Source organism: Chionomys nivalis, chromosome 25 (genome assembly GCF_950005125.1).
Source record: "Chionomys nivalis chromosome 25, mChiNiv1.1, whole genome shotgun sequence".
Lineage (NCBI taxonomy): Eukaryota > Metazoa > Chordata > Mammalia > Rodentia > Cricetidae > Chionomys > Chionomys nivalis.
In genome coordinates, this window is record NC_080110.1 from 26,171,561 (window position 1) to 26,197,074 (window position 25,514).

The 25,514-nt window shown below is 39.6% G+C and overlaps 1 protein-coding gene across 1 annotated transcript in view; it reads left to right on the forward strand.

Moving 5' to 3' along the window:
- The window catches only part of Ptprr (protein tyrosine phosphatase receptor type R), a 231,502-nt gene that overhangs the window by 88,997 nt on the left and 116,991 nt on the right, over positions 1 to 25,514 (forward strand). The gene's annotated exons all lie outside the window — the stretch shown is intronic.

Below are 25,514 nucleotides of genomic sequence, written 5' to 3' on the forward strand. Positions count from 1 at the left end.
TTCTATTTCTAGTCATTTGTTTGTTTGTTTATTTATTTGATTTTATTTATTGATTTTTAGAGGCAGGGTTTCTCTGTGCAGCCCTGGCTGCCCTGGAACTACCTCAAATAGACCAGGCTGGCCTCGAACTCACAGACCTCCACCTGCCTCTGCTTCCCGAGTGCTGGGATTAAAGGTGTGCACTGCCATAGCCTGGCATATTTCTAGTCTTTTGGAGAAGGGCAGGAGGCTCTGGGCTCAACACTACACGTGTCCAAAGTCTAAACAGCTACTGGTTATTCCAAAAGCCAGAAACATGGGATGGGCTTGCCGACCTTTTTTAAACAAATACTTCATTGAGGTATGAGTTATAAATTCCAACCTGAAAATTGTATTTAAAATTAGGAGCCATTTGCTAGTAACTGTCAACACAGCACAATGCCTCTTTACCCCTAAACAACCTAGTGTTGGATCACAAAAACAAGAATACAGAATTCCCTTTTCATCGTCAAAAAACAACCACTAAGCTCTGGAAAATCACACTGGTGTAATACGATTATACAACCTGTAATCTTGATGTAGTTTTTTTCTAGACAGGCCTTTAGAACAAAAAAGAAAATGAGAGGACTAGCATGAATCTATAATCCAACAACGTTTATTATTACCGCTGTTGTTTTCCTTGGAAAATGGGGACAATCTACAAATACGTGACTTTTCACTTTTCATATACCTCGAGCCTTTAAATAAAATTTAAATTTAAGGATAAGTACATATTATAAATGCTGACAAAATGCACAAATACATTATTGTGTGCTGCCACTGAATGGAACTTTGGATAGCCCCAGATTCTCCCTCTGCTAGCTTTGAAGTAAAAAGCAGTACAGCAGTCTGAATATTCATTTTTTTCACTTACCCACATAGCAGGGCAAATAATTTTGAAGGCCTACTATAGCGCTGTTCTTGGTGAAATAAGGCTTGAATAGACTATCATCATTAATGGCCCCTTATCTATAAAGCACAAGAATAAATCAAGAAATTATCTATAACTCTTAATTTTAAAAAATCTGGGTGAATTTTATTATTGAATTTGGAAAACTCAAACCACTGCTGAGGAGATGGAGAGGAGAGGATCTCATGTAGCCCAGGCTAGCCTCAAAAAAAATCAAGAAGTAGCTGAGGATAACCTCCCAAGTGCTGAGATTACAAGAGTACATTACTACATATGATTTCATCAGTTGCTAAGCATTACTAGAAATAGTAATAATTACACTTATAATTTTAAAGTTTTTGTCATACAGTCAGATTTTCATAAGTAATCTATACATATACATATCTGTGTGTGTTACATGGAACAAAGCAACACAAATACAGAAGGACCTCCTACACCACGTGTGAATATATATATATATATATATATATATATATATATATATATATATATATATCAAGGCTCAGTCCCATCCAGCATCAGAATTTGGCAACTTTGGTCACTTGGTTAAGTCTTTAGAGTCAAGGATATAAGAAAGGGGTTGTGGAATCTCCCTCCATGACTAAGAAAAGTTGCTGAGGTCAGGTGTTTCAGGGGTGTCCCGGCATGGAGATCTAGAGAGCCCATTGTGTGAAGCTGTGAAGGTGAAGCCTGGATTGTACCGGAGGCCCCAAGATTTTGGAGATGCTGGAGTCGTTTGGAGAGCTATAGAAGCTATAAACAGGGTGTGAAACCAGCCCAATAGAAAGAAGTGTGTTGCAGTCAACAAAGCTGGGAGGAGTTGGAGCTCTGAAGACTGCTGTAGCATCAAACATGGAGATGCAGAATTTGCCGTGCTCTTTTCCAGCTGGCTTTGGTAGTTCCTCATTATGGTCCCTTTCCTCCCTTTCTGGAAAGTAATGCATATTCTATACCACTGTGTGCTGGAAGTTTGTGATCTGTGCTCTTATTCTGCCCCGTGCCTGCTTTTTTGCCACCATGCTTCTCACCATGAAGATGACAGACTAAACTCCTGAAACTGGAAGCAAGCCTCCAATCAAATGCTTTCTTTTATAGCAGTTGCCTTGGTCGTGGTATTTCTTCACAGCAACAGAACAGTGACTAACAAATAATATGTCAGTATCTTAAGCAGATATAAAATTTACCCAAAAAGAAAATTCTAAAGAACAAAACGAGAATAAGTGACTTTTCTACTGATCTCTTTCTTCACCTCAATGGATCCTATCATATTCTCAATGTACTGTTCTGTCCTCAGACCAGTACTTGCCTTCAAGACTGAACCATTTTGTGCTTTATTATCTATTCTAGCCTACTGTTTTTTGGTGCTGTTTACTACTATCATAATAGACTTACTTAAAGTTTGTTTTTCTCCAGGAACACTCCTTCATTTTCTTACTTGCATGCACACCTCAGTAAAGGTCATTTTCTTGGCTTGCATTATTCGCTTCATATTTGTTTGTAAATATTTGACTGCCACTGCACAGCAGTGAGCTTTATCATTTGTGATGAAATTCTAGGTAAGACACTTCAGGAAACATTTGTGCTACGGCGAAAGAGTGGTGAGTTACAGAAGTGACTAAGTGGGAAACTATTTTTACCACAGGCAATACCACCCACCCAGTCCTCCTGGAGAGGAGGATTTCACAAGCTAAAAAAAAAATAGAGATAATTCAGGAAAGAGCATCCTTCTAAATGAGTCGCAATTTAATGTTCAATGCAATGTGATAAAGAAACAGGGAAGAACCAGCTAAAAATCTCTGTGTGCATCTGTCAAGCGGTTATAAAGTTGCTTCAGTGATAACACAGAGAAGACAACCACATCATTCACTGCTTGAAGGCAGAGCTTGTGAACTTTTCCTGATACTTTGAACAAATGGTGCTAGATTAATTTTATGGGTGAGATTTTTTTCTTTTTTGAGTGTGTGTGTGTGCATGTTGCATGCATGCTCAAGTGTGTGCATGCAGATGCTAGAGAAGGAAATCGGGTATCTTCCTCTATCACTTGCTGCCTTATTTCTCCTATTTCCTTACTTTCATTTATTTGATGTGGCTGTGTGTGCACCTGCCTGGTATAGCATACATGCATATAGAAGTCAGAGGACACCTTACGGAATTTGGTTTCCTCTTTCCACTATGTGGGTCCCAGGGATCATGTCCTGAGATCAACAGGCTTGTTAGTAAGCGCGTTTACCAGATGAGCCATCTCACTCACCTACCCCCTTTTTAAAGAAATTTAAAAGTTTTGTGATTATATTTGCATTATTTCCATTTCCCTGTTCCCTTTCCTCACTCCGGACGCTGCCATATGCCACCTTGCTTGTTTTGTTTCAAATTCATGGTCTATTTCTGTTTTAATTACTTTGTGTGGTGTGTGTGTGTGTGTGTATGTGTGTATTCCTAAACTTATAAATACAATCTGTTCATTTAATATTGCTTATATGTATATTTTTCACTGCTGACCATTTAGTATTGGATGGCCAACTAATGTACTCTTCCTGGGGAAGAAGACTGTCCCACACTCAGCATTCCTTAATTGCCTGTAGTTTGGTGATGTTGGTGGTGGTGGTGGTGTTGGTGGTGGTGGTCTGGCTTGAAGCTTTGTGAAATATTGTCCTTCCACAGTGACATGTCAATAGGTGTCATCTTTATTCGGGTCATGCTTAGTTGGTGAGACTCTATGGGTATAGTTTCTGACCTTTCTAGGAGACAACCTCACACAATAACCCTAAGGGTGCAGAAGGGCTCACATAACTTGAGGGTAACCAACAGCTCACTAGTTAGACTTAAGGCCTGCTCAACAAGAGGAAAAGAAAGCATGCCTGATACCAGAAACTTATCCAAGTACCCAGAGCTGGTGGAGCCATAGAACTGAAGGAGTTCTACCACAGCCACTTAACTAAGTCAGCACAATGCCTAACTACATTCAAAGTATTTATCCTTATTCCCATAGATGAATGTAATTCTCAAGGATATTTTTGTTTGAAACAAGACGAGATCATTACAGAAAACTACAACCAATGAGAATGCAGAATTGTGGAGTTCAGTCCCAATTGGTCCATCGGCACATAAGGTTCAGGAATCATTGCAGAAGAAGGGATAGAAAGAGTACCAAAGCCACAGGAAGAGCTGTCTCTGAGATTGTGTTGCCCTATTTTTTGAGACAGACTGTTTCATGACCTGGAAGTTCTGTGTTCCTGTTGAGGCTGGGTGATCAGTGAGTCCCTAGGGTCTGCCTGATTTTGCCCTCTCCCCCAGTGCTAGGGTGTACATGCAGGTTTAGTCATGCCTAGCTTTTGACATAGATACTGGGGATTTGAACTCAGATCTTTGTGCTTACACAGCAAGTATTCTTATTTACTGAGCCATTTCTCCAGTTGATAAGTTTTTACATCTTTTTACTATTTTATTCTTTGATAAGTATATGCATACAGTATATTTTGATTATTTTAACTCCACCCACCCCAAGTCCTCCTGGTTTGCACTTCCCCATGTACCACTTCTAACTTCAATGTGTGTGAGTATTATGTATGTATGTATGTATGTATGTATGTATGTATGTATGTATATATATATATATGTATATGCATGTGTATGTGTATATTTGATTCTTCCTATCCTAGCCGCCATCAGCTGTCAATAGATCCTCCTTGACAGGCAGAGAATCCTGTGCCCCTCCCCCATCCATGCTCTAATGTTGACTAGCTGGATTTTGTGCAGAAAACTACATCCACAGGGAGTCCTAAAGAGCCAAGTTCCCATTGTCCCAGATTCCTTGTAAATAATTTCAATCAGAACTAAAGCTGAACATTTAGCACACTTAAGCTACGAGAAATTCTAAATTCTCTTTAGTGTCCTGATTTTCATGAGGTCAGCCTCGAGCCGTCTCATGTATGTAATTTTCATGGTAATGGAGAAGATGATTCTAAATCTTGTGTCCTGGCAGTTTTCAGCCCATTATGTACATTAAATTCTACAAACTAGTTTTCTTCATGTTTCTTCTATAGTTTGGTTGCATTGGATTTCTTAAATATATAGTTCTAAGGTTTTCCGCGTATTCTTTTTTGAGACAGCACCTTGTGTATCCCAGGCTGGCCTTGAATCCAACATGTAGCAGAGGCTAACCCTGGAACTTGTGATTTTCCTGACTCTGCCCCCAGTGCTAGAATTTCAGATGTGCACCAAGCCTGGTTTATATAGTTATGGGATGGAATTTAGGGATTTGTGCATGCTAAGCAAGCATTCTCCAGCCATAAATTTGGCAGATTTTGACACATTATTTCTTAGAGAATTTTGGTACCTTCTACATCCCGAGTTATTAGGCTATCTGAAGTGATCCTCGGGTAGCTAAGGCCCTGCTCATCCTTTCCTCAGTCTTCCTCCGCTCTGTGTTTCATTTTGGATCATTTCTGTCGCTTGTTAAATCCCTCTTCCACTGTTCTGAAGCTTTAATTCTACCATTAACTGCATCAACTATTTTTCATCCAAGGAATTGTTCTCTTTACCTGAAGAAACAATACTTGAGTCATTTTAAATATCTTCCATCTCTCTTTGCAATGTTCTTATTTTCAGTTCCTTTATCCTAAACATAGCAAATATAAGTATGATGATTGTTTCACCATCCTTATCTATTAATTTAGTCATCTGTATCATTTCTGGGGCTTTTTTTTTTAACTGACTCTTTCCACTTATATAATAGATAATCATCCTCTGATTCTTTGCAGACCTTATAGATTTTATTAGATTTTAAACATAGGGAATTTTTACCATGTTTGGTTTTGATTAATTTTTGTTCTCCGCATAACTAGGCTATTTAAAGCCAATTTAGTTCTTTCAGTCTCTCATTATGCTTTGTTGGTGTAACCAGAGCAATATTCAACTATAAGCGAGGGCTGTCAAACTAGAGCCAAGAGCTAAGGCCAGCTCTCTGGCTTCTGGATGCTTTGAGGCTTCCATTCAAACCCTGTGAGTCAGAGATAAATCTGGGCCATCACCCTTTAACTCCAAGAATCTTCCATTCTGCCAGTGGCCATATGTTAGCATACAGTATAGATGTAATGTGACCTAGTCCAGTCACCTTAGTGAGGAAGTTTGTTTTGTCATTATACCTATAAACATATTCAACCTTGTTTCTTGGCTTATAAGTTCTAAGATACTTGCTTGAAGATCCATTCTAGAAAAGAAATCACAGACGTCTCTCTAGAGATGCTTTTGCCCTACTACTGAAAAACTTGCTGTTCTGAGTGACACACTCAATGTCCTGGGTACACAGGGTTCTGACACTGATTAGTAGGATTAATTCCTATTCCCACAGTTATCAGAGCTCTGAAAATTGTTCTATGTTTCCCTTAGAAGTTCTGAAAAACGTCTTTCCCTTTAGAAGTTCTGACCTGCTTCAGGGACATCCCTCTCATTATTATACTAGAACTTCTCTTTCTCTCTTTGCCTCTCTCACCTCTCTCTCTCTCTCTCTCTCTCTCTCTCTCTCTCTCTCTCTCTCTCTGTCTATCTCATGTATGTTTGTATGTATCTCTGTGTTTCTCTGTCTCATGTATGTGTATCGATCTCTCTATATGTCTCTCTGTCTTTCTCTGTGACTGTCTCCATCTCTCTCTGTCTCTGTTTCTCTCTCATGTATGCGTGTATATATCTCTGTGTCTCTCTGTCTCATGTATGTGTGTCTATCTCTGTATGTGTCTCTCTGTGTCATTCTGTCTCTGTCTTCATCTCTCTCTGTGTGTATCTGTCTGTGTGTGTCTGTGTGTCCTCCCTTCCACTCTTACTTTTTGTCAACTCCACATCTCCTTGCTCTTCCTACCCTGAGAATTCTCACCTCATAACTTCCCTGGCTTCTGAATGTATGAGGTTGCCAGAGATTTTGGGAGTCTTTCTTCTCTATGGCCAGAGCAGAGGAAGGTACTAGGGAACTCACCCCATTTTGTTCTTCTTTTCAAGAGTGGGCTGTCTTGTAAGGCCTGCTGTGCAATGTGTGAAAAACATTGTTTGGATATTTTGTCAGGTTTGCTGTTTCTTTAAAGCAGGAAAATCATTTGGTTTCTGTTGCTCTGTGATGGCCGAAAGTAGAAATCTTAACCTCACATTAGAGAAAACACAATAACAATGAGTTTCTTTAATTTGACGAATTATTCAAAAAGAGGTAAGAAACTTATTTTCATAGATGTGTTTATTTTATTTCTGTGTATATATGTGTCTCTGCATGAGCTTGTGTCTACCACGTGAGTGAAGGTGCCCTCAGAGGCCAGAGCATCTAGAGTCTCTGGAACTGGAGTTACAGTTATATTCCTCCTTCTGTTGGTGCTGAGATTTGAACCCGGGTTCTATGCAAGAGCAATAAGCACCCTTAACCACTGAACCATCTTTCTAGTTCCCCCAAAAAGTATTTTGATAGAGAAATTTTAAAGAGATTTCCATCTATTTTGTCCAAAGGTAAAACATCTATTTTGAAACAAACAGAGATGTCCTCTCTCCCAGGGTTCCAATAGGGCCCCATTGAAATCATCTGCTTTCCCAGAGGTACAACAGGGCCCCACTGAAATCATCTTTATAGATCCCACCTATTCTGTTTCACATAAAGGGTCTAGCTTTGAATCTTGATTTCCTGTGTTTAATCTGGAATACCTGTAGAAGTTAGGGACTTAGAAGTCAGGGCAGGGAACTTAATTGCATATAGACAGTATGGCATGGGGGATGAGGGAACTTAATAGGGTGTAGACAGCAGGACCCAGGTAAAATGAAAGTAGGAAAGGGGGATATTGATGGCTCAAAGGGTTAAACAATGAGTGGGCTAGGAAGATGATAGAGTGAGGAAAGGAGGGTTAAACTCACAAGCAGAAAATGAAAAGTCCATATGGAAACCAACTATTCTATAACAATAAAAAATACATCAGAGTTTAAAGGGATATTCCCTGCATGGCTGGATAATACTATCCCTAGTAGCAATGGGATACTAAACAAAAAAATCCCAGTATTGTGATGGGATACCTCATGTCCGTCAGGAAGGTCTCAGAGCCTGCTCCCTGTCCCCTCCAAATAATGCAGACACTTGCCTTTCGACTTGGTTACTATCAGAACCAGATGATAAGACTCTGTTGCTAAAGATACCACTCATTTTGGTTGCTCTATATTGAGAAATCCATATGGAAGGGAGCTGGAAGCCTCCTTTTTACCGAGTCACTTCAGCCTGTCAGGGGTTGCAGGTGCTATGTAGGCTACTGGAGAGAAAGAGATGTCAATGGACTTACTCAACTGTGCACTTTGCGACCCACAATACCAACCTTCCAGGGAAGATGTACCTGCATGTGCAGCAGTGGCATAACCGTTCGGGGGGCTAACTAACCATTCTCAGATTAGATCTGAGGTCCACTCAGCATGAGGTAACAGATCCGGGTACTGTTAATCCAGTCAAAACCCCACACCTAGGGTCTTAGGCAAGAAGATAATGTTGGTGCTGGAAAGATGACTTAGCTGTTAGGTGCCCACCAGAATAACCATAAGATCTTAAAGATAACCAACACCCACGAAAAAGCCAGGCACTGTAATGTATATTTTAATATTATCACGGGTCGGGGGGAGGAGAGAAACAGGTAGATCTAGCCAGCCTAGCCAAACTGATGATCCTCAGATTTGATAAAGGACACTGTCTTAACAACTAAGGTGGATACCCAAGGTCATCCTCTGCCATTCACACACTTGGGCATCTACATAGACAAATGTACACACCCCCATGAACATAGGCAACCAACCAACACACACACACATGCAGGCACACACACATACACACACATGCAGGCACACACACACAGGCACATATGCACACATACACACAAATACACCTGCAGGCACACATGCAGACACACACATGCAAGCACACACACATGCAGACACACACACATGCAGACACACACACACATGCAGACACACACACACAGGCGCACTCACTCACAAACTAGCAGCTCAATTACCACGCAATTAAGCTCAGGGTTGATTTCACAGTTCCAGAAAGTAGAAGGTATAATCTTCTCATTGTTGACTCTACCCCATGAAGATTTTAATAAGTCTGTGGCTTGGAAAAGTGAAAATGTATCTGCGATAATAATGCAAAAATAATAAACTAATTTTATTACGTGCTCAGAACACTTTTCTGAAGAACATGTTTTTCTTAAGCGCAAAATGGTATCCTCTTGACAGGTCCCCACATCGATCTCCTTCTCAAGCTACCAGCTGAGTTCAGTGTGTTTGCTTCTTGTCATTAATAGTTAATTGTTATTGCAGTCTCTTGGATGGGAGATGTGGGGCAGGGGCATTATACCCATCCTTTGTAAAAGTGCTGCAATATTATTAGAGGTGATCACATGGCAGAAAATAAACATATTCCTTGGGGGAATAAAGGGAGTAAGCATGTAGACTTTTTCTTTTCTCCCTCTCTAAAGCACTCTTGTAAGTGGTCCATGTGGGATAGTATATCATTGCTAATGCTTCACGAAAGCTCCTGTGTGCTGGAGCATCGCGCACTTGGGTGTCCCAGAAGCGGGTCTTTTGGAGTGTCACACAGGTGCCCATTACCATTTCACACAGTTTGGATTATGCCTTTTCTCCACTCTGCTATGGGTGTCTCTTGTGCCATTATACAGAGTTTAGAACATTATTTAACATTACTGTGTACTGACTTCTAATCTAATGCCTCTGAGATTTTGTGGCTTCTCTAAATGGGGAGAAGAACGGAAGAAAATTGACCAATAAAGGTTAGCTGGTGGAGAGAACATCAAAACTTACAACTCAGTAGAAAGATACAGGTCGCATTGACAACACCCATTGAACAAAACAACTGCTAAGGGGTTTCTGACCGGAATGTAGATTACTGGAAACTGAGGCAGCATCTTAAATGAATACAATCTCATAAGTATCAGTCAATGTCAATAAAACCATTGACATTTGCGGTTACTTAGAGTCATGAGGTCTGTACATGGCATCAGAAAATTTCTAGCTGTAAGACTACTTCTGTGTTCACATTTGTGACCTTGAACGTGTCACCAAAGAGAGAACGTAGGAGGAGACTAATTCAAGTGACCTAGTACATGAAAAAACTTAGAAAAATCTAATATTGTTATTAATATAAATTTCCACTCTGACCTAAATTTGCTTTGAGTGTCTGAAAAATATGATGAAAGCGGCTTAGAAAGAGAATTGCCCAAGACACCTGCTGTGTTAGATACATGGAAGGCAATCTGTACTCGAGGGGGTATTCATTAAAAACACTTATTTAATTGTTATAGCGATGACTTTTGAGAACTCCAGAAAGCTCAACAAACAAAACTATATTATAAATGTATACTTTGACTTATTTGTTCAGCAGACTATGATATTACCCATCTTAGTTTTTATTTTCAAACCTGTCTGGGGAGTTTCAGAATTGAGAACATGTTTATTGAACTTCTCACATAAAACAGCACAAAGTAGAATTCAAAAATGTCATATTTGGTAGACATCTGTCAGTTGATGATAATGTCCCATGAAATTACTACTTCAGAACCGCATCTTTCCTTGTCAGTTGGTTGAAAAACTACAGCGAGGCCATCAAATATGATTATCTAATGCTGCTGCTGCTGAAGAGGCTCTTTTGTCTGGCATTTTTATGGATGGGAGGTTTTAGGATGGTGGATCTACATCACATTGTCTTCCTTATCTCTGAGAAACCACAATGACGCCTGGGTGCACACTGACTTTGCTAGATGCCTCCCTGATTCTATGTTAATATGTGTTGACCTTTGGTATTATTATCAGTCAAATCAAATCCTGGCAAATACTGAAAAGATATGCAGTTGTGGGGTTGCCACAATGCATTCAGTTAGGTTTGATTTTTCTTACCCGTGATATCTTAGAAATAGCTGGTTGAGATCCTTTGTCTTCTGTGATAGACAGACACATAATTATGCTATTTTCCAAAGAGACAAGAAACATTCATGGTGCTAAGATTCCCATTATCCTTTAGACACTAGGCACACTTTCCATCACGGTGTTCTCATTCCTCTTTCAAAGCTATCTGTGTTCTTAGTACATTTATCAGAAAAATATTTTATCAGTGGGTGTTTCTAGGCAACCTAAGTTTTTGGTATAAATTTCCTATTTATTATACATAAAAACAACATTGCTCATTCATTCAATGTTTGGGAAAATGGCATTTTAGAATTGACTCTAAAGCATTAGATTAAAAGTTAAATGGTTATTCTGTAAAACGTGAATGTAAGCTAATCTTTTACCATTCATTTTGGCATATGCATAGAAAAGGGAAAAGATTTCTCTGAAAGTAAGAAGGTTTAATGCTTTAATTTTTAAAGATGTATTTTATTTGTGTAAATGTTTTGCCTGCATGTGCACGGACACCGTGTACATCAGATTCCCTGAATCTGGAGTTACAGATGGTTATGAACCACCATGCGGGTGCTGGGAATCCCAAAAGGCTTCTCTGCAAGAACAACAAATGCTTGTAACCTCTGAACCATCTCTCTAGTCCCCGATGTTTCCATTCTGAAAGACTAAATGGTGTTGTTAGTACTTAATGTTAGACATTTATCAGGCATGCCTACCAGAGTAGACATGTAATCAATGCCTGCTGTAGCCCAAATTCTAAGAACTGAAGGTAGTCTGAGTCATCTCCTCCACCTACCACAATTGCTAGCTAAATTTCAAGGAGGCTTTTATTGGGGTGCAGCTACTAAAACTAACTTCAGGGTAGACCTTCATTGTAGACAAGCTTTGCCTATATAAATTTATAGGGGAAAATCAAATTTACGAAGATACATAGTGCAACACAATCACATCACTGGAAAAGTACAGCTGTATTTATCTGACTGTCCATGGTTGTTTGTCTTTTCTCTGCGTACTATCTTACAGGAACAGATCACAAATGTGTCCCCCAATCCCAAAGTTCATCTACATAAGGTGAAAACTAACCCAGTCGCATTCAGAGTTCAGTGTTGGCCAAGATTAGGGAAACATCAACAATGAAAATGTTAAAAAAAAATCATTTAGAAAATTTTATTGAATATCTTCAGAGAAAATGGAATGTTAAGTTGTTCACTTAGCTGTTGTGTTTACCTTTTTCCCTATCGCTGTTAGCTTAATTTGTTGTAATAATAGATGAAATTACGTCCCAACCATTTGGTGTTTACTGTTGATTTATATTAAGCTACCTGAGACTTTCCATAAAGGAATCAAAAATATATTGAATAAAAAATTATTATCTAGCTTTAAACATGTGTACGTTTATTGCATGAGGGAAGGGAAATGTTGGTTGAACAATACAGTTCTTCAACAGAAGAAATAGTTTGAGAGATCTATCGTACAACACAATGACTATACTTAAGAATAATGTACGCCGGGCGATGGTGGCGCACGCCTTTAATCCCAGCACTTGGGAGGCAGAGGTAGGCGGATCTCTGTGAGTTCGAGACCAGCCTGGTCTACAAGAGCTAGTTCCAGGACAGGCTCCAAAGCCACAGAGAAACCCTGTCTCGAAAAACCAAAAAAAGAAAAAAAAAAAAGAATAATGTATAAAATTGGCAGGGAGATCATATCTATTAGAGAAATACTCCACAAGAAGGGACAGAAAATTAAAGACAACGGCCATGCAGTAAATTTTAATTTCCACAGGTAAGAACACTGTGGTTCAGTTGTCCTGGCCACACCCAGTGCTCAACCAAGTCCCATTCTCTAGCACTGCCATCTTTGCCACAGACCTTCTGCTTTTGTGTGCTCCTGTTAGGGTTACAAAGTAACACCCACAGTTCTAACTATGTATCAGTGTTGGGAGTGGGGCAGAATGCCCTCTGATGCCTGTCCCTTTTATAAGAGAACATTAACTGTCCCTGCAAGTTTCAAAAGTGTTTCATGTATCACACACATCTATGCAGGCAGGTCACAAAAGCAAAAGTTTCATTTTCAATAAAACTTTCAATTCCATTAAGTTTGATTTTTTTAAAGTAACATATTAAAACAAACTGATTAAGAGAACTTTTGTCTTTTCTTGAAAGATAGATGCATAAGTAAATTGTTATATTGAGGAAAAATATGTCCACATACACAAATTCAGTAGGACAGGGATAAATATGCTATAGAAACAGAAAAAAAAAACCTTCTGATTTGTGGTAAGAATTTCAATAAAATAGCACTTAAATTGGGTCTTTTAGGATAAATGAGATTTGGTAAAGGAGTTGTAAGCTACCATTCAGCCAGATGAGCAAAGGGGGTGTAAATGACACCTAATATTTAGGAATAGACAGATGAAGTTATGGTGTGCATTGATAGCAAAACTACATACATGCTGAGAATTTACAAAGACATTTCTGGATTCATTTATGAAGTGTTTTTATTGCTGTGCCAAATAATTTAGCTTTTACTGTTTCCCAGAACTTAAAACAATAAAATTTATTACCTACTAATAAGTGTTGGGAGCAGTGAGACCCCAGATCCTGAATTTCTTGTAATCCCTGATCTGAGTGCCTACAGCTGCTCTAAGCACGAGACCTTCAGGAGTTCCTGATGGCAGGAGCGTGGTTTCTGGTGGGTTTGGCTGGGGCATGGCTATCTCTATATAATCTGCCCCTGAACACAATAAAGGGGGCATTCTTGGGGAATTCAAGGATGACCCGTGTCACTGTCTCTCTGTCTGTGTCTGTGTATTTTAACGTCCAGCCCCCTTGCCCGAAGCTCGGTAACTGGGTGCCAGCGCACAGAGAGCAGACACGGGGCACAGTGCATGGCAAATAAGATGTGATGATTTAGACCCAACCTTCACTGCCTGCTCCCTCTTTCCTACCACTGCATCCCATATCCTCGGCAGAATCCTTGACCAAATAGAATTTCTTGTCACAGCCCCCAAACAGCATCCTCATTCTACACTCACAGGGTGCCTCTTGCTATAAATTCTACTGAAAGATTCCCCTTCTTTGTCTAAACTGAAGGGCTACCATTATTCAAGGCCCATCTGAGATACTATAGACACCTGATGTGGGATGCCCCTCTGTATCCTGTAAATATGTCTTATTGCCATTCGTCTAAAAATAAGCTGCTTTGGCCTATGGCAGGGCAGAATATAGCTAGGTGGAAAATCCAAACAGAGAGAGGGAAAAAGAAGGTGGAGTCAAGAAGACACCAGCAGTCGCCAGAGGAGTAAGATACCTGGCATTACCGGTAAGCCACGGGGTACATGGCGATGCACAGATTATTAGAAATTGGTTCATTTATATGTAGAGCTAGCCAGTAAGAAGCCTGAGCCATCAGCCAAACAATTATAAGTAATATTAGCCTCTGAATGGTAATTTTATAAGCAGTTGTGGGGACCAGTGGGTGAGAGAGAAACCAGTCCGTGGGGCGAGGCAGGACAGACAAAGTCTCCAGCTATAGAAACCCATCTCATACCTTGGCCACATCTTGTCTCTCTGTATTGTACTGCTAACAGAGTTTATTGGACTTGCTATAGTTCCCTGTTGGAATGGATGAGGTAGGACAGATCCAAACTCCAACTCTGGATTCATATGTCAGCAATAATGACTCAGCCCCAGTTCAAGGATGGTTTCATTTCAAATGATCCCAGATAAGGAGATGGTATGAACTCCACTAAGATGCAAATGACTTGAGTGTAGCTCCCCAGCTTCTTCCTGGGTCCCTCTAAAATAATTCTGTAGCTGGTTATTTACCTCAAACCTACGGGAATATGGCACCTACCAAGTCTAAGAAGGCCGCAACTACAGCCTCAATGACTGTTCCACCTCTTGATCATGGAAGGGACCACATTAGCACTTCAGAATCTCTCCATTACAAATAACGATATTTACTTTGGCACAATTTTATATCCCTTATAGACCAACTTAATCATAATACTAAAACTATTTGTGTATATTTTTAAAATGGTAGCCTGGTGGTTAAGTGTGTAGTACCTAAAATCAAACTGTCACAGTTCAAATTTCAGCTCACAAGGTATATAATCTCAATGCACCTCAATTTCCTCATCTTTGCAATAAAAAAGCATAATAGTAGTGGTACTGAATCGTGAGGATTAAAATGCTTTAAGCCAGTGTCTCAGATTAACTGACCTGACTCGTCAAATTTGGACAGTTATCTTAGGGAAGAAAGCCCTTACTCATATTTGTAATTTCCGGCATTTTTTATTTACTGTGTGGAAATGAATGCATATCTAAATTAATTGATTTTAGTAGTTCATGGCTTCAGAAAGGAAAGGAACCACTGGCAAAGAATGGCGTAGAGCCAGGAAGTCATTGACCCCATTGAGGTGCAGCCAGAGTCCAGGAGTAGCTCAATGACAGGCCTTGTGATGGCTCTCAGAACCAAAGAGGGAAAGACAGAGGAAAGAAGAAATCAGGGTAGACAGCACCATAAACTGCTGAAGCGAATGCAAAAGTGACAAAAGTTCTTCAAAATCACAGGCTTTGACTCGGTGATTTTGATTTGATGGTTTCTTAAAAAAATTAAGAGATGAACAAAGAATGTTGTAGAAACAAGGTGTCTGTCAAAAAGGGTTAATTAAATAAATTTTGGAATAGTGACACAATAATATAAACCCATAGTTCAAAATTTAGAAAATGTCAGTATTTATTTATTAAGTGAAAGCAAAAAGATGACATTATTGAGCATAAGGCCATTTCTATTATATATATATATATATATATATATATATATATATATATATATATACTCTTATTTACATATGATAGAATGAGCCCAGGGAGAGATACATAAAATATTAATTACCAACTTGAAATGAAAATGAGTGTGAATTTTATTTTTTCATTGTACTATGGTTTTCAAATATTGACAGTGGACAATCTGAAAAAAATAGGGTTTTTGTGACATTGACCATGAAACTTGAGTTTTTACAAATGTCACTACTACAACTTGTGGTTTGCAGTCTGTTCTTGCTTTCTCTCTGACTTCCAGCAGACTGTCTTTGGATGTGAAGACATTGGGCAGTGTGGTGGATGCCAAGCACCAGAAAACAGGCTGATTCTAACCTCATTTCTATCATTAGCTTTTGTCTGACCTTGAACTAAGTTCCTTAAATTTCACTGACCCATATGGGTCCTTGAACAGTGTTGTACTGGAGGGGTTGGTGAGTTTAATTCTGAATTAGCTAGGACTGGGGGCCTTCAGATGCTGAAACAACACAGCCAACTAAGCATCTTTATGTAAAGAAAATACAGAGTTTAACTAGGCTTGTGTTTTACACACACACACACACACACACACCAGGACCAGGAAAACATGACATCACAAAATACAAAATACAAATTGTGAGAAAGCACACAGTCAGAGTCCCACAACAGATTGATTCATGCTTAAATCTCTCTCTCCTTCCTTTCCTCCATTCCTCTTTCTCCTGTCCCTTTATCTCTTCCTTTATTCTTACTTTTTGTTGTTATCGTTAATACTCACACTGTTGTATAAGGAACTCGGGACCTTGCACATGCTATCACGGAGCTGTCTACCTAGCCATGTACTGATTCTCCCCAAATGCCAGATCTTGAAACCATGTGCTTCCTGAACATTTTACCCTAACTCTGAACGTACACAAACACATGTGTGAGAATGCGCACATGCGCGCGTGCACACACACACACACACACACTTTAGTAACTGTCAGGAAGGTAGATGGCATGTGGCTCGGAATGAAAACCAATTCTGTGTCCTCATCAGATATGCAGAAATGACCTAACTGTACTCAGAAGGAAGGAAACGCACTGACTTCTAATGGATGATAAAGTACAGGGTAGAATTTCTTTCCCGAGTTTTACTTATCTTGTTTCTGTATGACCTCATTCTGTTTCAGTGAACATTGTTACTGTCTTCATGTCATCCTGTAATAGAGCCGAAGGCACTGTATAAAAACCTACACATCCATCTATCCAGTGATAAATCTCCCACTCTTCCTATTGTGAGACCCAAGGCTCCATGCTCCAAATGCTTTAGGTTAATTGCTCTTTGTTTATTTAATTAGTCTCTAACAGATAATTTTTTTTTTTTTTTTTTTTTTTTATTAATTTTTTATTCTTTTTAATTAAAATTTCCACCTGCTCCCCGTTTCCCATTTCCCTCCCCTCCTCCCAAATATTGCCCCCTCCCCCCACTCCCCTCCCCCTATCCCCACTCCTCTTCTCCTCCCCCCACACCATTCCCCCTCCCTCTCGATACTGAAGAACAGTCCAAATTCTCTGCCCTGCGGGAAGACGAAGGTCTTCTATCTACGTCCAGGAAGGTGAGCTTCTAAACAGGCTAAGCTCCCACAAAGCCAGTTCATGTATTAGGATTGAAACCTAGTGCCATTGTCCTTGGCTTCTCATCAGTCTTCATTGACCGCCATGCTCAGAGAGTCCGGAATCAACCCATGCTTAGCTGGTCTAACAGATAATTTTTTAAAAATACGGCAGGTATGGGACGATGTCTCAGTGGGTCCAGATGCTGGTCATCGGGCCTGATGACTTGAATTCAATATTCAGAACCATGGACTAAAGGAGAAAGCCAACTTCTACAAATGTCTGCTGACCTCCTCAAATACATGCATGCCCCCACCTAGATAAATAATAAGTGTAAAAAGTTTTCATGTAATTTTAAAAATAGAACTCTGTCAGAATTGCATGAGAAATTCAGTGCCTTGTTATTACCAGTAATATTCAGAACCACTTTAACTGTCTTATATTATATAGCTAATTTTCCTTATCTGGAAAATTGGACTTCCACACCGCTCTTCTCAATACGCTTGTCACTGTGTAGTAGAGTTAATCAAATAGTAATTTTGAGAATCAGAAAGGACACCTGTGAAAGCCCCTTAATACAACTGTTCTATCTTAAAATTTTATGTTTCCACAGACAGCTGCCTTTAGCCGGTGCTGCTGTGTCTCATGTAATTAGAAAATTCTTTCAGAGCTATCATTTATTTCACTTGAATGTGTACTCTATGTAATCTAATATCCTTTCCTTGCTAGTATGGGTTAAAGTCGTGGGTGGTGATGTTTGGGGCTGCACAAGCACTCTCTTCTCCAGCAGTGTGGACCAAAGACAGACTGACACGGGCTCCCATGAAATCCTCTCCTCGGTAGCCACAGCCTACTCTGCTACACCTCCACACCATTTGCTCCCCCCTCGGAGCTCAAGGAATGGAAGCCAACATTTTCCACAAGAACGCAGAAGGTGGCTGGGCGGTGGTGGTGCACGCCTTTAATCCCAGCACTCGGGAGGCAGAGGCAGGCGGATCTCTGGGAGTTCGAGGCCAGCCTGGTCTACAAGAGCTAGTTCTGGGACAGGCACCAAAGCTACAGAGAAACCCTGTCTCGAAAAACCAAAAAAAAAAAAAAAAAAAAAAAAAAAAAAAAAAAAAAAAAAAAAAAAAAAAAAAAAAAGAACGCAGAAGGTGTAAGAGAAAAGGACCCAATCATGTTTTCAGTTATCGGTATCATTAAATGGATTGGGTTCACCTGGGTTCTCTAGAGAAGCAGAACCAACAAATGACGGCTATGGTCATAAATAATGAGTGTGAGTGTAAGAATTTTGCTCATGGCTATGGAGTGAGAACCCTAAGGTCTTCAGTCTTCAAGGTGGAGGAGATGCAGGAGACTGAACGGAACATTTCTAGTATGACTGCAAAGTTCTGAGAATAAAAAGAGGTTATGGTGTACATTGTAGCTTGAGTTCAGCTGAAGGATTGACTCAAAGACAACCAGGCAGAGAAAGTGAACTCTCTTACTTTCATAGTTTAGTGGAGGCCCTTCTCCTCTAAACAATACTTTGCCATAGCCCCTGTTCCAACAGTCAGTCTCATCCAGAAATATTCCCCACATAGACACATACATTAAGAACAATGCTTAACTAAATATCTGGGTATCCTGTGGTCTAGGTCTGTTGACACATCACAGTGAGTTTCAGTATTGTAGAATCCATCTTCAATCCTCAGCTAAGAAAATTGATTTCAGAGGTACCTAGCTTTTGCAATTTGTTGTATAAAAACCTATTGATCTTATTATGTGGTTGTTATTATTATATTTTCATCTAAAGCTCATTCCAATACTTCACCATTCTTCCTAAAATTATTATTAATATGAATTTAAGCATATCTTCAACGTATTAATAAATCTCATTTTGTGTGTCAGGGGAGAGAAAATGTACCTGGGTAAGTAGACACATGGCCTTAGGGAAGTTGTTAGTACTCTTGAGATGGTTTGCTCATTAGTAAATGATAACAACTGTACCAACTTCACAGGCTGGTTTTGTTGTTTATTTTGTTTTGATACAGGATCTCCCTGTGTAGCTAAGGAATCCCTCAAGTAAGATTGTCATGCCTCTGTCCCCTGAGTGTCATAGTTATAAGAGTATGATGGCTTTAAAGATAAGATAGTCAACAGTTTTGGGGGGTTTTATAGGACTTTTTTAAAAAAATTATTATACATACAGTTTTCTGCCTGCATCTATTCCTGCAGGCCAGAAGAAGGCACCAGATCTCATTACTGATGGTTGCAAGCCTCCATGTGGTTGCTGGGAATGGTGCTCAGGACTTCTGGAGGAGAAGCCAGTGCTCTTAACCTCTAAGCCATCTCTCCATTCCCCCAATATCCAAGATTTTAAACATAAGCACTTAGAGTGACCAGGCTATAACAGATGCAATCAAAATATTTGTTCATCATTTATCATCATGCTCCTCAGCTCTTTTTTCCTCCCATTCTAATCACTGGCCCAATATGGCTGCTGGCTCTTCTCTCTCTCTCTCTCTCTCTCTCTCTCTCTCTCTCTCTCTCTCTCTCTCTCTCTCTCTCTCTCTCTCTCTCTTCTGATGTTGTTTCTTACTCTGTAAGCACTTGGGAAATTCCCTATCAAACTCTTCAAGCACAACACAGAAAAGAGAACCATGTGTCTCCACTCCAGAGGGGAAAGAGAAGATGGTTCAGACAAGGAATTCATGATTGGCTCATGAGCCTTGTGTTTTTAATTGCTGCTCTTCTTTGTATTGGTACTGAAATTGGTGTAAATGCCCACATTTACTGTAGTTCAATCCCACACTCAACATGGGCATTGTGTTTCCAGACGCTTGCTGCTCCTCCAGGTAGACTGACAGACTAAATATCAGAGAAAACAGAACCCTGTGAGGCATCTTGCATTTTAATTACATTTCTGTGACTGTCTGTTGCTTTTGTGTTACCCATCATGATATGATTAAAAGAGCTGGCTGAGCTCTTTGTTGCTGTTTTTTTCATCACTCTTTCTTAAGGTTTTGCCCTAAAACCATCCCTGCTGCGTGACAAATCATTGTGACCTGGATTATTTAGGATTCCACACATTTACAAAACGTGGTTTAGACTGAGCTTAAACAAAGTCCACCTTCTCTTTGAGACAAACGATGCGTCAAACATCTGGGATGTTCATTTTCTCATCATCAAGAATATTTTCTGGTATTATTTCCCAGAAGGAGTGGAATTCCTGTTACTTAATGAAATTCTTATAATACATCAGATACATATCATGTGAACAGTGCTATAGCCCTTTAACATATTAAGTGATGTTTGTAGGGGTACAGATCAGCTTCTGTTATAGTTATCAACTTCTTTGAGATATTATCCTGACAAGCTGAATCTGGAGATAAAACTGTATTTAAGAGGAAACAAATATGTGTTTCTTAGACCTCATTTGAAATCCTCATCCCTCGGGGAATTGTGAACAATATGTGTACATAACTAGAGAATAACACACAGTCTACCATGTGTCAGGAATTAGGTGTGTTTTATTTAATTTAAGTATGTGTAGCATTCATATGACACATGTATACATGTTTCTAACACAGAACTATATTTTCCATGTGACTAAATGCTTTGTTTGATCTATTAAGTACATTGGACTTTACTTTGAAGATAAAGGCTGATGTGTATGGGTACAGTCATGAAGGCAGGTGGACCTTAGACTTCATTTCCTCTTACCAAGGAATAGGTTGCTCGTGGAACCCCTGTATTCCTCAGCTGGAACCCCGAGGCTGATCTTTCTATTTCTTTCATTTTTGCTTTTTCATCTTGTGCTTTTTTCACCTATTTACATTCTTTGTTACTTTCTGTTCTCTTCTACCCATTTGTTCACCGAAATGATTATAACCAAAAAGAAAGAAAAAAGAAAGAAATTTTAAAAAATGACTGAAGATACAGCACAGTGGTATAGTGCTTACCTACTTAGTGTGTCTGAGGCCACGCTTCTCGGAATAAAGACTTTTAAAATCACAGAGACTGTAGAGGCAAGTTTTAGTGCTGACAAAAACAGGAGTGAAGATTCTGCAATGGCTTCGTCTATGATGGCTGCATTTCTCGTGTGGATTAACAAACGATAACAACTTCTAAAAAAATTGACTGCCTCTGCAGCAGGAGTTACAGTAGGTACAAGAATAAGCAAAGCAATGTAACCCTGCTCTCAAACACACACACACACACACACACACACATAAAAACATTATTAGGCAGTGAGGTAAGGGATGCAGCAGGTGGGTATCAAATCCTAAGAAAGGGAGGTGAGAAAGGGCCTTCTTCTGATTATGTGGTGAGAGTAACTTACAGGGGAGATGGATATTTAACCTGAAGTCGGAGAAGAGCAGGGTCACACAATCACAGGAAAGATAAGAGAATAGTTTCTAAGAGAAAGGAACCATCCATTGTGTCAAGCCGCTGCTGAGAAAGACAAGGGTATATAGATGTCTAATGCATGTGGCCCTGTGAAGGCCTCCAGTGATCTTAGCAGGACTGGCTCCTTTTCAAGCTTAGGGGACTGTCACACAAGTGAAGAATGAAATACAGATAATGCTAAGGTACAGGTTATGGCCTATCTGCTTGAGAATATCTGTGTGGATCGTTCTCAGGAAAAAGCAATTATTTCTCAACATAGGAAAGGAGCAACAGCTAAGAGAGAGAGAGAGAGAGAGAGAGAGAGAGAGGCGGACTGTATGTTCTATTTTCTAGGAAGCTTACAAATGTTTATATACCAGCAAGAATGGTCCATTAGTGATGGGGGAAACAGTGATGCAGAAGACAAGTGAAAGAAAGTTCTTGAGAACAGACCATGGAATGGGTTCCTAAGTGAAGGGGTTTGTTTGTGATAAGAATAAGAAATATGTCTTCCACAGGACTGGGGAGGGGGATCACAACTTCGTATTCCCAGAGAATACATTGGAAACTCGTGAAATCTTTGCTGAGTAAATCTAGTAGGTATCCAACCCAAACCAAGGAACTGTGAACCAAAGACACAGAAAGCAAGGAGGGGTGCAGAGTGGGCAAGAAAAATTGGGGCGGGGGGTGCTGTGACTTACTCATGCCTGTTGGTTAGCTGTATTGTGATCTTTAGGATCCTAATCAGAAACCTTGTTGTTGTTTTTTTAACTCAAACTGTAGCTTTTTAATATGCCTACAAGGCATATAGTTGATTTGGTTTTAAATTTATTTGCTATCCATTGTGTTCCTTTAATAAGGTAAGGCTTAAATGGAAAAAAAATGTTTTCTACCTTACTAATTCATTTTCAGTTGTATGAAAGGAATTTAATTCATTTACCTATGCCTGCAATTTTCCTTAATTTCCAAGATTACTTTTAGCACTGACAAAATTACTGATTGTATTAAATCAAAAGGCAGATTTCCAGACCACACATCTACTTCACCTTAAAGGCAAAGGTGCTAGTGGACAACTGGTAGGATCCAGGTCATGGTTATATAACCAAATGTTTACAAGGCTGCAAAATTATAAATTAACCAAAAAATCTTGTCTACTTTTATGAGGTTTGTATACACTCATTTCTATTATACTTGGTGGGGGGGGTCAAGAGGAATAAAAGACAGATTGTTTGCTATTAAACATGTACAAAATACATTTTGAACATACAGAAATCTCAAGATGCTTTTTGAAAACCTGCTTCTTAGTACTTAAGCTCCAGAATCTTAGACACCCAGAAGTATTAAAAACTCCAATTCTGTACAGAATAGGCATCAAACAAGATACTTTTGAAAACCAAGCATGTTTTGGAGTAGGGTGATGGTTTGCCTGATGGCAATGAATCCTGCAACTTTGCCTCTGACTTTGGAATAAACTGCATGATAAATTTTAAAGTTCTCATATATATTCCTAGTTCCAATGCAGTGCAAACAGAAATGGTGTTTATACACTTCCTAATGGAGTGTATGAATAATGAACGATGAGGCTATATTTTATCACACAGTAATAAAAGTTGAAAATAATGCACTCAGAGGAATTTTGATGAGTTAATAACAAACATACAAATTTACCCTCACATATTCAAAGGGATGAGAAGTGATCTCATTTATTCTAGTGTTATTGTGAAATTTTCATTCATGTCTTGTTAGAAAGTCATCTTTAGTTGATCTCATTTCTTATGTTTTGAAGCTATTTCAATTCCTAACGATCCAAGTGAACTTTCTTTAGACTTCAAAACATATTTGATCATATTTCTAGTTTAAAGGGTTTTTCTGGACCAGGGAGATGGCTTGGTGAATAAAGCATTTGTCATTCAAACATGAGAAGTGGAATTCAAATCCACAAGAGGCAGAGACAGGCAACCACTGGGGCAAGCTGGCTAGCTGAGCTAACTGCAGTAAGGTGGAGAGAGATTTGAAAGGATGTCCACATCAACTTTAGGGCTTCTACTTGCATAGGCACAAACATGTATATGCACTTACAAAGACATGTGCACACACACATTACACGTGCAAAGACATGTGCACAACACTACATGTACAAAGAAAAAATTAGAAATAAAGAAAGAAGAAAGAACGGAAGGGAGAGAAGAAGGGAGGCAGGCAGGCAAGGAAAGGGAATGAAGAAATGGAGGGATGATTTTTGGTTAAGGAAGAGAAGTCTTAATTTAAGCACAATTTAAGCAAAGGGGGCTCTGAATGGGTGTAATTTATACTGCATTGATAATGATGAGAAGCAGCTAACCAGTCGAAAAGTGACTAAGAAAATAGCATTCTAGAGTCGGTAATATCCCTAAAAACAAAGAAACTCTTATTGTCCTACCCATTACAGCATGGCCATGAGACTTGTTTCTCTGCTACCTGCCTCACTCCCACAGTGCCCCTGTGCACCCACTCCCACAGTGCCCCTGTTCACCCACTTCACAGTGCCCCTGCTTCCTCAATTTTCAATAGGAAATTTTTATTTCCTTCCCCTTGGGCAGGCTCTTTTTGAGAAACTCCTTAAGCATTCATGGACATAGGGCTGTTATTTTCTAGCTCACAAGTCTTTGGTTCTGGCAGATCATTCTGAATCTGCATATGGACAAACCATTGTTTCAAGGAATGCACATGATCATATCAGGCCTACATGCTGGAAACATAGAGTTGGGGAAATGTCTCAGTGGTTAAAAGCACCTGCTGCTCTTGCAGAGGACCTGAGTTCCATTCCCAGCATCCCACTAGGTGCAGGCTCACAACCTTCAAGCAGGTACAGTAGATAATCCATCCTGGATAGGAAGCACTAAGGAAAAATATACAAGTAGGACAGTGACAGACAATACAATATTTTTAAATAATCTAGTTATGCAGACCTCTGTGAAAATAGTGTTTTAGTGGAAATCTGAATTGAGACCCACTCCACTGGGACCCACAGTATCTTAGGGTAAGTTTCTCATGGTGAGGGCACTCATGCAAGAGTCTGTAGCTAGAAGGGAAAGGAGGAGCGGAAGAGGGGGTTGAGGAATGGTTCCTCAGTTAACACCCTTGCTACGCAATCAGGAGAACCTGAGTTCAGATCCCTAGAATCCGTGTAAATTCAGGGTGACTGTGGCACCCTACTTCGAACCCAAGTTTTGGAAGACAGATCCCTAGAATAAATTCGCTAGCTAGGCTAACCTTCTCAGGTTGCTCTAGGTTTGACTAATATACTGTCTCTCAGAAAATATGGTGGAAGATGCGTTGGGGAAGATTTCTAACAGCAGCCTCTGACCTCCACACGCATACACACAAACATGTACTTAACACGTGTGTACCTATACATGTACAAACACATACACACATATGTACACAGACACATGCTCTCAAAGCACACAAATTTACCCATGAAAAGAAAAAAGTATACTGGAAATAAGGGGAAATGGCAGAGATAGAGGCAGGAGTTTCTAAGGCAGGGCTCAAATAGGGCCATGTCAGATTCTAATTTTATTCTGAATAAGTTGAGTTGCCCCCAGAGAGTTTTAAGATAGTACTGACATGATCTAATTTGTAATTTTAAAAAAAAAGTCTCTCTGGCTTTGTGCAGAGGCCAAAGGAACCTGGAAGCAGAGAAACCACTTAGAAGCTTGCCGCTATGATCTGTATGCTGGACCTGGGGTAGCAGTGGTGCAGATTGCTGGCGGTGATTCTGATGTGAGTGTTTTTCATAGGCAGGACAGATGTCAGCTACCAATAGCAGGACTTAAGAAAAAGAAAGAATGATACTGTGTTTTTGTTTTATTTGGTTTTTTTTTTTTTTTTTTTTTTTTTTACTTGAACAC